General features: G+C 50.5%; 2 long non-coding RNA genes across 2 annotated transcripts; both read right to left on the bottom strand.

Moving 5' to 3' along the window:
* Positions 1–1,408: 1,408 nt before the first annotated feature.
* Positions 1,409–1,964, bottom strand: LOC135422739 (uncharacterized). Its single transcript, XR_010434562.1, has 2 exons — positions 1,763–1,964; positions 1,409–1,636 (listed from the first exon to the last, which is right to left on the bottom strand). It is a non-coding gene; the product is annotated as an uncharacterized LOC135422739 (long non-coding RNA).
* Positions 1,965–10,717: 8,753 nt separating this feature from the next.
* On the bottom strand, positions 10,718–15,733 carry LOC135422738 (uncharacterized). Its single transcript, XR_010434561.1, has 2 exons — positions 12,974–15,733; positions 10,718–11,935 (listed from the first exon to the last, which is right to left on the bottom strand). It is a non-coding gene; the product is annotated as an uncharacterized LOC135422738 (long non-coding RNA).
* Positions 15,734–16,540: the final 807 nt, after the last annotated feature.

Raw genomic sequence — 16,540 nt, 5'->3', positions numbered from 1 at the left:
AAGACTAATTGTGGATTAAAATATTTGGATAATCCATCAGAAACACCCTCCTTGCAGGCAACTTCCCTGCGTTGAGACTGATATGACTCACTGTGTCCCCTCCACCAACCTTGTCCACGGCGTATGAGAAATGCCGTCCCTGGGAGACCCTCCAGTGGTGCTCTGTGGCCACAGGAAATTAAAAAAGCAAAAACTCAAGGCTGAGAGATGCCTGCAGTGTGCTGTGTGGTTGGGATTGGTGCTCAGCTCCTGTGAGGCTGGAGATCAGACCTTCACAGGACCGTCTCTGAAACAGGGCCAGCAAATAATCCCTTTCTTTCCCCACAGTGGGAGCTCAGGTCCAGTAAACTGCAAAAGTCATATTGAAAGGAGAGGCAGTGGCATCAGATGTGCTGCAGGGCTCTGGGGATGGGCTCCCACAGCTCTGCAGGAACATGTTAGAAAGCAAAAGTCTATCTTGGTGTGTGAGTCACAGCTCGGTCTGGCTGCACAGGGATTCCTGCTGCCCTTCCTCCTCCTGCCTGCCCAGACTGCAGACCAAGGGATGGTGGAGTGGCTGAAGAAGAGGTGGGTTTTCTGTTAATTAACCTCTCTTATCTGGAGCAGTTTGGACATTAGAAGGCTAATGAGGACATGTCCTCACCCAGCTGCCTCTCCAGGCTGGAAGGACAGACTGATGTGGTTACTTTTCAGATTGTGACACGTCCCTGGCTCCAAGGTGCGGCTGGAGGGATCACAACATCCCTTGGAATGTGTCAGGGCTTCTGTGCTGGTGACCACTGCCTGTTCATTGGTCTTGTCTGGAACCCTAGGGGTTCAGCAGAGCAAAACCACAGGGTGGATCCCATGGCAGTTTTGAGTTGGTTTATGTTCCCTGGATGGGGCTTGGCCCAAGGTCAGGGGTTCTTGCAGCATCCTTGGTTTTGGGTGACAAGCACAATTCCTGAGTTTGCCCAATCCCTGCTCCAGCACTGCCTCCTTGCTCAGTCTTGCAGCCTGCCAGGTCCTCAGCCCTGCCCTGCCTTTCCCTCCTCCACGGGGCTTTTCAATCCTGCAAAACATAACTTCGAAAACTTCGCACTTTCTGCAACTTCTTACATGTGTGTGCATCTCCTCTGGCCCTTTAAGCCTCAGGTTAATGAGGGAATTGTCAATTAACTGAAGTTAATGAGTTCTTCTGCATGACCTACTTTCAGTTTTCACCATTGTTTGCTCCAAGAAATAAATATTTGTGGCTCACTCCAAGATGCACCTTGGGATTAACCAAACTCGTGTGTGTCCTGGAACAAGTGCTTGCACAGCGTCCAGACTCGCAGCACAGAGATGCTGACTCATGGAAATGGCAATTGTTAGTGCTCTTTCTCCTCAGGATCCAAGGAAAGGAGCAAACATGGGCTGTGAGCTGTCCTGCTGACATCAAAGGCTGTGTTTATGTAAAAGCTGCTCACTCTGAAGATCTGTTGCAGACTTTGGGCTGTGGTGAGGAGCTGACAACTCGTTTGCAAACGAACTTTGGAAGGAACCCAGGCTGCCAGTGGTTGTCCAGTCAGAGCCAGCCAACCCACATGGACTGCAGGGATGCTGGAGCGCTGGGAGAGCAGAGGTCTGTGCTTGGGCTCCTGCTCCACTTCCAGACCTGGTGGATGAACAAAGAAAGGAGGGTGACCCCCCAAAGCTCAAAGTCACAGTTTTTGCTGTTGGACACTGGAGCCAGGTGACAGGGGGGTGTGATGGTCTCCATCCCACTGCTGGCTGCTCCCACCTTGGCACGGAGGCAGGCTGGTCCCTGGGATGCTGGGAGGGATCATACCCAGTGTCTGCACACCTACTCCCCCCGGTAGGAGCAGGTGGGGGCCTAAACTTCAACCCAATAAATTAAGAATAATCAGTGTCTGCTTGTTATACTGCTAATGCTGGAATTTGATTTACCCAGGACTTGGCCCTAGAGCTTGCCTGTGTGGTTTCTCCTGGAAGTGACCTCATAAGGTGGTGACATCAAACAGCAAGTTCCACCCTCCCACCTGCGCTGAGAGTGACTTGGGGAAGGTAAGAAGCACCCGACTGTTCCATGGATCCATCATGCAGGTGGCACACAGAGCATCCAGATCCTTCCAGGGTGGATGAATTGCCTCCAATTTTATTACCAGATCCTTACATTACCTATTTGAGGCTGTTGCAAGGAGTGCTTCCATGTGCCTTGGCCAGGAGGGGATGGGGGGCTGGCACCCATGGCTGCTTGGGGTGGCTGTCAGGCCACTGTCCTTCCCTGTGCCACTGCCTGCACTGGCTCAGAGTCTGGATAAAATGCATTTCAGCTTCAGATCCCTTTGCCTATTTGACACTTACCATTCTTAAAATGCCATTGTCTGGTCCCTTCCACAGCAGCCCTTTCCCCCTCGTGGTTTTGGCTCAGCACCCTTTTAATACTCAATTTTCACATTGAAAAATCTCTTTTGGTCACACTCCTTGATTTCCTTGTCTTACACAAGGCAGCTACTGTAGGCAAACCTCTGAGCCTTAATTATATATCCCAGTAAAATATAACCGGGCCTGGCTAATGTCAAAATACCCAGTCATGAGCATCAGAGGTTTCCAAGAGCTCTGGCTGCAGGACCAGGCTCCCTGCAAGGAATTGAGTGGCACGTACCTGGCACTCTGAGGTACTGGCACAGGTTTCCCAGAAAACCTGTGGCTGGCCCATCCCTGGAAGTGTTCAAGGCCAGGTGGGATGGGGCTCTGAACAACCTGATTAGTGGGTGGCATCTCTGCCCACGGCAGGGGGGTGAAACGAGATGGCCTTTAAGGTCCCTTCCAGCCCAAACCATTCTGGGATTCTGTGACCTCAGGTGCCCCCATCCTCCTCATTGCCTTCCTCCCGTATGTCTTACCCATGGACAGCACCACACACCCCCACTGGAGGGGACAACCAAAGGTTTCCAGACCCTCCACATCCTCCAGCTCACCAAGAACAGCAGTGGGATGAGCGTGGAGCACTGCTCCACAGTTAAGTCACAGCAGAGAGGGGGGGATCCAAGCCCAGGACTCTCCTGTACCCACGTGTCAGGGGCTGGCTGGCCCAAGAGGGGCTGCTGCTTGTGGTAGCCCATGAGAAAAGGTGAAAATTAATAATTCCTGATTTTTTAAGAAGCCCATGGCTTGTCCATTGTATTTCTCCCCAGTTTCTCTATCCCCAAAGGAGGGGAGAGATTTTTGGTTTTTACTACAGCAAAGTAGACACACACAAAAAAAAACCCCCATATAAAACATAGGTCATGTCCTATTCTTGGTCTGTGTGTATTTTTCTCTCCAGCACACCATCTCCTACTTAGTTTTCTCCTGACGACTCTGGAGGTTTATTTTTCAGCAAGGAGCTTATGTGGGCAATGAATGCTCAGCCAGCATTTCTGCCTGTAATTAATTGGCTGGGTAGCCCACCAGAAGTGGGATGTTTATTGGCACAGGGCTCTTATAACGTTCACTTCTGAGCCTTCATTCCTCTAGTTTGGATCGTAAACTTCACTTATCACCAGACTTTTATATGTTAATTATTCTGTGTCGCTGGGAGAAGGGAGGACACGTAGGAGTGCATGAAATAATGAATGATTTAGACATGAGGGATCAGATGCTCCAGTTTGGGCTGACTGATTATAAGAGAGAAAACTGATGCATGGCAAAATTGGGGAGATTTAAATCAGGGTAAGTGTGTGTTTGTTGGTTTGAGCCTCACGCCATGCACTCGTGGAACTCACTGCCAGGAGATGCCTCGTCTGGGGACCACAAGGAAGAAAAACTGTAGGATAAGATTTGGCACCATTGCCCCCTGAGACACTTAAAACATTGAGGTGCTTTGAAAAAAATCCCAGTCAGCACAAATCTGCCAGTTTAAGAGCTTAAACACCTTTGAAAACCTGGGCCATGCAGCACTAGGGTTTGATGGAAGTCTGTGGGACTTAACACCTGAGGGACTGGGACCACTGGGAAATTGCATCCTGGCTTTGGGAGAGAGTGCCTAGAATGGCATTGCTGGGGGAAAAATGCCAAAGAGAAAAATTCTTCAGGGTCTCACAGTCCCTTCCCATTCCAGGGTGTTATAAATATCCTGCAAAGCCCCACCAGCTCCAAGGGCATTTGGTACTTGGCTTTGTGTTCTGACCTGAAGGGACAAGTGCCCTGAACCACTTGGCATCCCAAGAGACAACACCTCTTTGCCTAAAATTTGTTTAAAATGCGCTAGAACCATCTAAATGCATTTTGCTGAAGGTGCAGGAGGCTGTTTATGCCTCTGTGTGTATTGTTATTTATTAATTGAAGCCTAAATTAGCCCTCAACAGGTTAGCAGTATTTAAAGCAGAGAGCTCAAACATGCAACACATTCTTGGCACGTTTCCCTTTATTAATTAAAAACCTCTTTAAAACACTCTGCCTTCCACCTTGGAGCAATAAATTTCCACCTTGAGGAAATAATTTCCTTGTTGTATTCCATACAGAGACGTTCTGTTAGCTGCAATCCCCATTTCAGTGTAGGCCCCATTCAGCCTTATTTCAATTTCAAAATAAACTTTCAAAATGCCAGTTTTTTCTATTAAAAAAAAAAAAGAAAAGAAAAAAAAGCTAAAAAAGAAAATAATCAACTTTTCTGCTTTTTAAAAAATATATTTGGGATTAATTCTGATGTAGTTTACTGCTTGTGCAGACTGTGAGCCACAAAGCTCCCTCTTAATAAGAGCTCACAGGACTCTGCAGTGGTTCCTGAAGCAGGAGAAGAAGCCTTGCTGATTCAAAATGAGCTGATGGCCCTGCATGGGAGGCACTGGCCTGCCTGCAGTTGCTGGGAGTGTTTTACAGCCCCCCTGCCACCCCAGCTCTGGGTGGCTGGTTTTCTTTATGACCACGTGCCCCAGCCCAAACCTGCCCGACCCCATGACATAACTTGGCAAAAATGTCACCTGATTTGGGGGGTTGAATGGCTTTTGTTCCCCTGCTAGTCCTGGGCTGTGCCTGCCAGAGAGACCTACGTGTGCAGGGAGGCAGGAAAACCCTCTGCTGTATCCTCCAGGAATTCACACCAAACTCAGTGGGTTTAGAGATGAGGGATGATTGTGGTCTCTTGTCTCTCATCCTGCATGGCAGAGAAGGAGCAGCCTTCTACCATCATGGAGACATTATTCTACCATCAGTTTGTGCTCAAACCCCAAGGCATGGGGGTTAATTGCACTGATCATTTTTATTCAGCTAATTTATTAATGCAGGGGCTTGGGAACAGCTGCATCCCTTATCCAGAAGAATCCATATTACCTGTCCATATTTCAAAAGGCAGGGAGAAGCCCCTGTGTGGTAGCTGTGATGCTTCTGGGACCAAGCAGCCCTTGGTCTTCCCACTCTGCAGCACTTACCCACCACGGAGCCCTACAAGTGTTTCCCAGTTCCAGAGGCTGATCCACAGCCACAGCCTCTGGATTTTGTCATGCTTCCATGCATTGTGGTGATTGCCCCTTCCTTCTCCTTAACTCCTAGTACAGCCCTGAGGATGTAGGCAAGGGAGCTGGTTCAGAGGTGGTCCAGGGAGGCTGTCACCTCACACTTTCCCAGCCTTCATCCCTGCCAAGATCTCCCTCAGCTGCTGCCTCTGGCCCTTCCACAGCGAGTCTCTGCATGGAGCCAGGGCCAGCTGCCTGTGCTGGGGGAAAAGGGAAAATCCTATGCAAAAAGCATCTGCCCCCATCATCTGTCAGCTGCCAGGCCCAAGGTGTCCCCCTTAACACCTCCTCCTGCTGCACAGCTCTGGGACTGTGAACCCCAAATCTCCTTGACTGATCCCTTGACCCCCCAGCTGTGAGTGGTTCTCAGGGGCTCACTCACATCCCCGTGGTTTGGCACTGGCAGGGCTTGACTCAGAGGGATGCACAGGACTGCAGAGCAGTGGAGAATGTTGCTGTTTGGGCCAAGAAACAGAAGATCCCGAAAGGTCTTCTGAGGATCCTCAGAGGAAGAACATGAGCAACCACCCAAGTCCCGCTGCAGCGGGTGGGCTCTGGGCTGACAGCACTGCCTGCAAATGTCAGATGTTGCTCAGCAGGGCAAGACATGGATGAAAAGCTTTCCATGGAGGAAAAATTTCCTTTTCTTTCCTTGCCCATTTTTATAATAATCCAGGCTGTGTATCCTATAGACCTTTTTGGTAGGCCCATCACACGTGCAGCTGAAAGTATTGCAGAGCGTTTAAAGTATTACAGAGGTGGGGAAAAAGCTCTTAATGGGTTTTGATGGGTTTTGCCTGAGTTTGTTTAACTTCAAAGAGAAGTTTAAAAAGGGATCCTTTCAGGTCATGTCAAGCCAAGAGCCCTGTCCAGCATGGCTTGGACTCCCTTTCTGTGAGTGCTCGAGGGAGGTCGTGCTCCTTCCCGCGCTCTCGCAGCCCCTCGATGTGACGTATCCAAAATGCTACCATGGACTTGAAACACATGGTGCAGGAGAGCTGAGCACTGCTTGATGAAGGGCTTTTGCAAAGCTGACTTGAAATAAATGCAGTAAAGCTGTCACTGAAATGTAAATGATTAGAGCAATGTGACTCCCTGTTTCCCCCAACTCTTCTGCTCGTTCTTGCTTTTAGCAAATGTAATTTAAAAATAATCAGTTCAGGATGGCTTGGTTGAGAGTGTTCTTGCCTTTGAGCCAGAGAATCACTGGTTTCAGTCCTAGACTGAGTGGGTCAGTGGTTGGGTCCCACACAAGGGCAGGGGTGGAGGTCCCTGTGGGGCTGCAGGACCTGCCTGCCTGGGTGGGCACCGGGGACACCCCAGGGTGCCTCCCTTGGGACAGGCACCCCCATCCCATTAGTGCCCAGGAGCTCCTGCCCTATCTGGCACATCTGCCTTCTCCAGAAGTGCCCTGGGAATGGATATTTTTCTTGGGATTAATGATATTTTGAGGCTATTTTCCCTGGGGAAGGCACCAACATGTGGTGCATTCTAGAAATGGACTGGATTCATCCCCTTCAGGAGGACTGAGGTCTCATTTCTCAGGACCATGCAGTGCTGGTGTGGGATCGGGGTCCATCAAAAATGGGATCAATATCCTGCTGGAAAATTCACTGTTGTTCCTTGTGCCCAGCCCTGGCATGGCCTGGGGTTTACAGGGTCCTGGGTCTCCTCTGGGTGCACAGCCCCAGGCTCCATCCTCATGGTCTGGCTCACATGTTCCCCCCCTCAGCATGCCTGGGAGAGAGCACATTCCACGTTTATGGGGACAGTGGGGTTGGAGAACGTGTTTACACTGAAGTTTGGGAGTAAGAAGAACTTGCCTTACAGCACTAGTCCAGGCTGACCTGGGCTTTCCCTCAGCAAGGGACTTCTCTGGATCTTATATGGGGAACAACTAACCCCAGGCAGCAAGTCTAAACCATGTAACCAGAAAAACCTCCCACAAATCCCCCAAATGGAGACTGCTGAGTTTTACATATCTTGGGTTAACCTTAATGTGGTACAAGCCTATGATCACAGCGTGATACCTATTGTTTAAAAAACCCACAGTCTGGCCTGGAGTCCAGAAAAAAAAATCCCTGGATATCAAAAATTCTCTTTTACCCTGGACTCCAGGTGACTGTGGTTACTGTCAGGAGTCTCTGTGTTATTTCCTCCCCACCACTGATCAGGACTAGGGCTTCTGAAAACTGTTTTGTGTGCACATGGCACATGTTGTGAAGCCACTCCTGGGTTGCCCTTCTGCCATTGTCCTCTGATTTTTTGGGAGAAAATTATTTTCAAGGATGTGAAAGAAAATTTGCAGAGTCAGGAGGCTCAACATGATTCAAAATACTTGGGATCTCTCCACTGCTCCTTGGCCTGCTGGGTGGATGGAGGGGTGCTTGCCAAGGGTGCAGTTCTCCATGTGGCCTAGACATGGCCCTTTCCATTTTGCATGGCATTTTGGGACCCTTTTACCATGCCCTTCTCTCACTGCAGGTTGCAGCATCACTACTGGGAACATCCTGGCATATTGGGAGAGATTGTGGAAGTCACGAAAGCAAAATCTTTGCCGTGTCACGAGAGGATGGAAAGTTGAAAGCTCTTCAGGCAGAACAGGATCCTTGGTGGCTGTCAGAGCCCTGCCTGTGACCTGTGCTTCCAACCTTCGTTCAAATAAGGCAGAAACCTTTGTGACTGAAAATAATTCAGGAAATCTCTGCTCTCCCTGCCGTGCTCCGAGCGGGTAGAAGCGCAACCGCCTCTCCGGCCCCGGAGCTGCTGATGGAGGGAGGAACGTTGCCATTGAGAGCTGGAGCGACTGTGGGCTGGGAACACATCACAGCCTGCGTCCTTTTCCTGGAAACCTTGTGGCAAGGCTGGGACTAGAGCCCAGGCCTGCAGTGCTCTCCCTGCCAGCTCCCTCTTTCTATGATCGAGCAGCCTTGGCACAGCGAAAGGGCTGCACTCCCAGTCGTGGCAAACCAACCGGCACTGAGGCTGCGATGCCTCAGAACAAAGCAGCTCGTTTCTGTGCTCTGATGCTCGTTAGCACCTTGGAACAACGCGCTTGGCTTCGTCTGGCCGTGTCTGAGTGCAAACACACCCACCCGGTTCGGGGTAACTGGAGAAGGGAAGGGCAGAGCTGTACCAGCAGCTGCTCCCCGCACAGCACGGGCTGTGCCGGCACAGAGCTGCACCCCAGGGGCTGGGTGACCGCGGTGGCAGAGCCTGCTGTGCCAGAGGCGATGGGGACTGAGACACCCTGACCCCCTCCTGGGGATTAGCAGAGCAGGGCTGGCTGCACAGCTTTACTTTGCCCCCGACACAGTCCCCTGTTATTGTTCCCGCTGTGGCAGGAACCCAGAAATGGGGTGACAAAAGGGGGGAAAGTGCCTGGAGGGGACCCGGCATCTCTCCTGGATGGATGACGGGGGTAGAGGGGTGGGTGCCTTGTGGCAGGGATGCTGAGGGCTCACTGCTGCTCCTCTGCTCCTGTGCAAACGGGCTCCTGCCTTCCATGACCTGGACACGAGGCAGCCACGAGCTGTGCCTTCGATGGCACCGCTGGTGTAACATCAGGTGAGTTTTTCTTGGTCTTGACAGTTTTGTATGACCATTCCTCGTGATCCTGCACAGTCAGTGGGAGTTCAGCGTTGCCAGAGGAACACAGGATCCCAGAATGTTTGGGTTGGAAGGGACCTTAAAGAACATATAGGCACCTTCGACTAGACCAGGTTGCTCCAAGATGGTGGGCATGGCTGGGGGAAGGTCAGATACTCCCCATGCCCCACTGATTTTCCATCTCATTGGACTATATGCCACCGAGAAAAGCAGGTTTTCATCTAATCTCTCCACCAAATTTGTCACATCATGTATTAGAGCACCACATGTGTTTCCATCATGTTGGCAAAGTTTGAGGAAGTATCCCTCATAAAACACAAAATGATTACAAATGAGAACATGAAAAACAAATTCAGCGGGATCTGAGTTGTCCCTGGTTTCTCCTTCACCATTTTACAAGGAGCTCCTGTTAGCAGCTCTCAGTCAGCTTGGGTGAAGGCTTTGAGGCACAAAACCCCTGCAAATGGCAACCCAGGACTGGCATTGCAAAGGCAGATTTAGGAGAGTGGTGGAGATGAGCTGGGGTTGGTGAGAGGCAGACAGTGCCTCAACAGTGACAGGGAGAGCTCTGCAAGATCAACCCACTCATCTCTGTTGGGATGCATCAATAATTTTGCTTAGATACTGTTCATGTCAGGCTCTCATTTATTTCACTGCTGGAAGGCACAGCATAGTGATGAAGAGGGTATTTTCTAGAAATATTCCCTGTGAGGTTGGTGAGGCCCTGGCACAGAGAAGCTGTGTGTTGGGACATTGCTCGACCCCTTTGGCCAGGCTGGGCAGTGTGAAGCAGCCCTCTGGACAGTGCCCTTGGTTTTGGGAGGTGCCAGCAGCCTTGCTGGTGCCCAGCTCACAGTGTGATGCTGACCCTCAGCTCTGTCCTGGGGAGACTCACAGAGCAGCCACATATCGAGTGGGGTTCTCAGCAAAGAGACTCCTGCTTATTAATGAGGGATGTTAATGTACTTTGTGAGTTGGATTCTCCTGCAATTTGGGCTGGTGTAGACTAGGACCAGGCCAAAAAAGTCAGGAGGGCTGCACTAGTGTGAACTGGGCTTCATAAAATAGAAAGAAGAGGCCCCTTTTGTCAGGCGATGGCTTTTCCTCAGAAGCTAAATGATACATAATGTTTATATAGTGTTTTGCCTCTCCTAAATGCAGGCTAGACATTAATTGATTCCAGGTTTGCTCTGTGAAGTAGGTCAGCTCTTTCCACGCTGCAGATAAAGGAGAGGAGGGGATGGCTGGGAGGTGCACGGGGGGTCAGCGCCGGCGCCGGGGCACCCACACTGGTGGCTGCCCTCCCTGCTGGACCACGCTGCCACCCTAAATATACACCACTCCTGATGTATGTGGAAATCAGCTGGGCCTCTGTAAACCCAGCTACATTAAGCCTGGTTCAAATGAAATCTGTTTATGTCTCCGTCGCTCGCCACCGGTCAAAGCAGGACTTAACCAACCTAATGCTGTTTGTGTTCAAAGCCTCTTAAACCCCTGCTCTGACCGTCTTGAAGTGAGATACAAAGCACTCTCTGGGACCTGGCTGGAGGCCAGGGAACCGTTTCAGACCCCCCCTCCCATCTCTTTTGCTCGTGGGGCCGTTTAGAAAAAGCATCACACATTTCAAACAGTGATGGAAAAAAATAATTTTAATTCACTTCTGTTTACATAGTGTTGGAAGCTTGGGAGGGTTTGTAAAGACAACTATTAATGGCTCGAACTGGCACAGATAAAATGTTGCCTTGATCTGGGAACACGAGCTGCATCCCCAAGCCCCTGGCCCTGGGTCAGCCAAGCACTGGCTGAGGGTTCTGGGAAGGGAGGACCCAATGGCTTGGTGGGTCCCACTGTTGGGTTCCCTTTTGTCATCTTGGAATCAGCTTCCTGCCCATTCTGCCGAGGTTGAACTGCTAAAACACAAAGCCTGGACCCGGGGAAACACCCAGCTGTTCCTGGTTGTCCTAATTTCTGGCTGCCCAGCCTGGAGGTGTTGGGTGACCAGAGCATAGGGAAGTGGAGCATCTCCAGCCTCTCAGCACTGTTCTTCCGCTGCTGTCTCACAGCTCAGCTTCACAAAGCTTTTTGGTCCAGCTTTTTGGGACCGTGGCCCTTTAGTTTTGGTTGGTACACTGTGTGACTCAGCTCCAGAGCAGGAGGAGCCATTCCCCAACGTGCCGTGGGTGGATTGGATCCCATGTGAAGTGCCCTGAGCTCCCTCAGGCCATCAGGGAGGTGGGATGAGCAGGCACTGGCACACCTGCAGCCTGAGCCTGGCCTGTGTGTTACACACAGCCCTGCATGTGTCCATCAGAAGACTCAGACACAGTTTTACTGGTCCATGGCACAGCAGGATCTTGCACCTATAAAACTGCTCTTAATTACTTCCCAAGTTACTCACCAGGGTGATGCTGATTTTGTCTTATAATCCAACAGGACTTTGTTTAGTATAAACCTCTGCCCACCATAACTTCCTTGTCTCTCTGTACTGGTGTGTGATCATGCACTGAATGCACGTGTCCATGGCTGGATTTTGGACACCACTGGCCTGCTCATGGAAGCTGCCTGTGTCATTTTTGTTTTCCAACCTGTGCCTTCCACACTGCAGCACTTCCACAGAGAGCTGTGATGCTGCTGTGGGGGTCTGGCAGGTTGGGAGGTGTCTGCACAGGGGGTAACAGCCTGGGAAGTGCCTGTGAGCCTGGGTTGGAGGGGGACAAACTCCAGGTCCTCCATCCCAGTGTGTCCAGCTCCCACATGCACAGGGAGGAAGAATCATCCCGTCTAGCCATGTCACTGGCTGCCTCTGATGTGTTTTTGCTCTGCTTTGCCAGCTGAGTTTGAAACAAGCTCTGTAGTAGCAAAGAAAATAGTAGAGAAAATTATGGTTGGGAACTAAATCCATGCCAGCATCAGTTCCTGCAGCATCTAGACACTGCTTTGAAGCTCTCCACTCCAAATATTACCTCTGTGATCCCTGGGATTACCGTGTACCATGGCATCAGAGTGCCAGTGTTACAAGATGCATAAGCACACACTTTATCTGCCTGCTTTGCAAGTCAGCCTTGCCCAGCAGATGATGGGGATGCTTAAAGGCATGTTGATGTTAGAGGCTGGATCATCTGCTGCTGCCACTCTGGCTCTGGCTGAAACCAGGCTAGGACTAACCTGACCTCATTACCCAACTCTGATGTATTCTGCACCCAAATCTGCAATGTGTGAAACGTTGTATTTAAAAGAGAAAAATTGATTTGTGAAGATAAGGTTTTATATGCAGACCAGAGACTGATCTTTGCCAGAGGGGTCCCTGGAGGTGCTGTGATGTGTTTCTCCAAGGCTGCAGACCCTGAACAATGTGGTTGCACGACAGGGAGAAGTGGATAGAGAGGGGGTTTCCCGCTGCAATCATTATTTTCTGCAGTACATTATTTTCCTGTGCCGGGAGAAAGTGTTGGATGAAAGATCTGTGAGTAACACACAGGCTGAGGAATGCTTTGTGAGCTTAGTCATCACCTGGGTGAATCAGGCAGGGAGAACAGCCTTTATTCTGCAAGATATCCCAATCCTACAGGGATTTTCCTTAAAAAAGGGCTCAAAGTTCATTTCAAAATTATGCAGCTGGGTGGAGCCCAGCTTCACCCTGCATGAGAGGAGATCTTTAGGTGGATGCTGTGTTTGATATGGCACTCATAGGTAGCAGCATGCTCTGACACATAGAAGTCACATTACCCAGAGCCACCCCCTCTGCCTGTGCCAGCAGCAAGGAACATTGTAGGGGAGGGTTTGAACTCAGTGGGAACTTCCCTGAGTTTAAGGAGTGGAGAGTCCAGTTAGAAAGAGATTAAGAAAAGTCCTGAAAATGGGTTTTCTGTTATAATAGGGATCCTTACCCGGATCCTTCAGTTCCTGCTCCTCTTGCACGCCCGTGCACCAGGGTGAGTTCCAGCTGAGGAAATTATTCTGGACTGAAGTTATTCTGGACTGAAGCTGATGTGGAAAGAGAATCAGCCCCAGAGCTTTCAGTCTTGTCATTAATGCTCACAGGTGTGAGACACCACGAGGGGAAAATGCAGCTGGGGACAACTGTGAGAGGCAGCAGCACAGCACCTCAAACCAGCACAGGAGCCATGGCAGTGAATGTTTCATGGCTTACCACCCTCAGCATGGGATGCACTCCAGGGCCTGCTTTTCTGTCCAATTTTCCATTTTGCACTGAAATTGGGCACTTCTGAACAGATTGTGTGCAGCTCCCCTGGCTTGACAAGCTGCTGCTCCACAGGGAATGCTCCTCACCAGGATCTTCCCCTGCCAGGCTGAGCCCTGCTGGGTGCCTGCCTGTGGGTGCAGGACAGAGACTTTGTGGAGTCAGGTCCTCAGCCCCTGGGCTTAGATGCTACAAAGAGAAAAAAATGGTAAACCAAAACATTTGGAAATCTGTTTCTTATTTACTGTACTGCCAAGCTGCTGTGCGACTTGCTGGAATCACAGTCCCAGAAAAACAGATTTTTCCTACTGATTTTCCTACTGGTGGTGGGAGAGACCTCACTGGCTGCTGTGGGATGGGACAGGTGAAGGTTGGGACAGGAATGGACCTTCTGCTTGTTTGTGAGGGGGAGGTGAACGTTCCTTGTTTCTGCTCAGCCCTTTCTTTTCAAGAGGGGAGTTTACTAAATATTATGAAGAACTGAAGGCAGACTGGAATACCTGGGGAAGGAATACTTGGAGAGATGCTTCACAGGTTAGGTTTTGGTGGTGATGAAGGATAAACATGATGTCAGATCACAGTGGCAGGACAAAAAAATGTCAGATGCTCAGGCCACAGCAGGTTTTGTTGGATGTTTCCACGCTGGTGGCCTCACCTGAACGGATCTCCCAGCACTGCATAATTGTGGGCACACAGGGAGGTGCCAAGGCAGCCTCTGATCCAGGGACTGTGAGCAGAAGAGGGTTTATGGTACCAGGGAGCTCTTCCCAGTGCATCAAGGACTTGCATCTTCCATTTCCCACCATGAGAGCCGTGCCTGCACCTCTCCTGGGAATGTCACACATCATCACACACACCGCGAGTGGGGTAAGTGGAGCAGGGAAAGTTTCCCAGAGGTTTTTGGGCCATGGTGCCAGGAGTCATAATTGCCTTGGCAGAGGCAGCCACAGTTGTTCAAACCTGCCCTCTGCCCGTGAGTCAGAATGGAAGTGCTGGAGTCACGGGATGGCTCGGAGCAAAGATGCAAAGCTGGGAGTTGCTTTCAGAGATTTTTATTTCCTTGAGGGAAAGCCTGAAAAATATTAGTGAGGGAGTGAGAGAGACTCCAACAGCCTCAGAGCCTGCCTGCAGCCCACAAGGGCAGCACTGGGCTCTCCCAGCTGGGATGGCAGGGAACGGTATCAGAGCTCCCACTGCCCACAGAGGGTGGGACCATCTCTGTGGCCCCCAGGAACAGCAATGCCACAGCAGGGAAAGCAGCTGTGTAGTTTGGGTGCCCGTGAGTGAGCCCTGGCACCAGTGACATGCCCCATGAGCTGTTCAGGGCATGTTTTGCAGAGGCAGCATTCACCTGGCAGCCACCATCCTGCTCGGGGCACAGAGCCAGTTCCAGCAGAGGGACAGAGCCCCCGGTTGTATGGGAAGGTCTTGTGGAGAACCAATCCCCCATGCGTGGGGTTACAGATTTGAGTGTGCCCCATTCAGGCCAGAAAGCATGAGGAGATGGCTCAGCAGGGCTTCCTGAGGACTACTGGATTTGGCCACCCTGGAGGATCATCAGTAGTGAAATACTTTTGCTCTTGGGGTATTGTCAGTCCCCCTCTGGTCTATGGAATGGAGCAAAGAGCAGAGCTGAGGGGGAATAAACCCTCAGCATCACCAGCCTGGGCAGAAGGGATGGGAGCTGCTTGCCCTCCCAGCATCACGCCCTTGCCCATGGCACCCAGCTCCACCTGAGCACGGGGACAGGCAGCAAAAGGACTGGGGATGGAGAAAGTGTGGGATGGGTGCTCGTGGAGCTGGAGCTTTGCAAAGGCTCTAGGGAGGACTTGGCATGTGAGCTGCTTCCAACACGTGGAAACCGTGATGGGACAGAGTCAACCCTGCTCCACAGGATGGCTGAAGTGCTCAGAACCTGGGATGTCCTGAGGTGGGTGTTGGACCAGTTTGGAGGCAGATGGGAATGGAAACCCCAGTACCAAGCTCTCCCCAACCTTGGGGAGGTCCTGTCACCTCCACACTCCGAGTTCGTGGCTCGGAGCCATCTCTCGTTTAGCCCCAGTGAATTACTGAGCCCCAGGAAGCCAACCTTACCCAGGCTTTTGTACAAGTCAGGGGCTCAAATTGAGCGGGAGCTGGGGGAAACCGTTTCCCTTGTTAAAATAAATGTATTAGTTTAATACGTACCAGGAGAGGATAGGGAGTTCTCCTTGTTAAATATTTACCAGTCAAACCCTGCTGAGGACTTACTTGGAGCAATTCAGCTTTAGTGATTTCCTTCTATTGTGGTCTCAGTCTCCAGCATCGCTGGGAAACCGCCCGGCAGGGCCAGGAGGGCTGGAGGCAGTGAAATTGTGGCTAGGATGGTCACTCACCACTCTGGGGACACTGTGGGGCCTTGGTGGGTCCCCAAATACTCCCTGGGACCTCCATGGAGATGCTGATACCTGCCTGGAGCAACAGAACAAACAGCCTTGTTCCCAAAGGGAAGAAGGTGCAGGAGGGATGCCCAACAACCAGGCAAAAGTAAATAAATTTTAAACATTGCTCTGTGCCTTGTCTGTCCTGGCAGACCTGGGAGCACCCCAACAGTGTTTTTCTAGACTCATCATGGTGAATTCTAACAAGGAGCATTATTTCTATGGAGCTAATCACCTCGGGAGCGGGAATCATTGTAAAGAACCCAAATTGTGAATTACCTTCATTTCCCTAAAATGTCCCTCCTGCAACCTGATGGTGGAGTTAAGCCCTGTTCTGATAACCTCCCATAGCTCAAGATTTCCTGACGCAGATATTCTATTTATAGGACTAATTTTTATTTATGTCATTTACATGTATATATACCAACCTGACACACATTTACATAAACAATTCGTCATTTACAAGTTTATATTCCAGCCCTCTCTGCAGTTCTTAAAAATGGGAACGCTTTTTTTTTTTTGGTAATCAAACTGAATTCAGATTATTTGTGTTGTGGGTGACTCCCACATTGTTTTGTAACACCGTTGCTTTCCCTTAAACTCCCCAGAGCAAAATGGGAAAAGGGAGAGCGTGAGGGATCTCTGTGGAAACGCCCGTGGCTTGTTGGTCCCTCGCTCTCCCGAGCGCAGAAATCCCAGATTTCCAGGGATCCTGTCGCCGTGTGTTTTTTGAAGAACGACTCTATTAATAATGTTAAGAGAAAACAGATGGGTGAGGTTTGCAACCAGAACTGTGGATATTCCAGGAGACATCAATTGTTGGAAGTAAACAA

The sequence above is a fragment of the Pseudopipra pipra genome, chromosome 15, assembly GCF_036250125.1.
Source record: "Pseudopipra pipra isolate bDixPip1 chromosome 15, bDixPip1.hap1, whole genome shotgun sequence".
In the NCBI taxonomy this organism is placed as follows: Eukaryota; Metazoa; Chordata; class Aves; order Passeriformes; family Pipridae; genus Pseudopipra; species Pseudopipra pipra.
The sequence above is the reverse complement of the archived record's forward strand: the minus strand, read 5'-3'. Positions and strand labels throughout refer to the sequence as shown.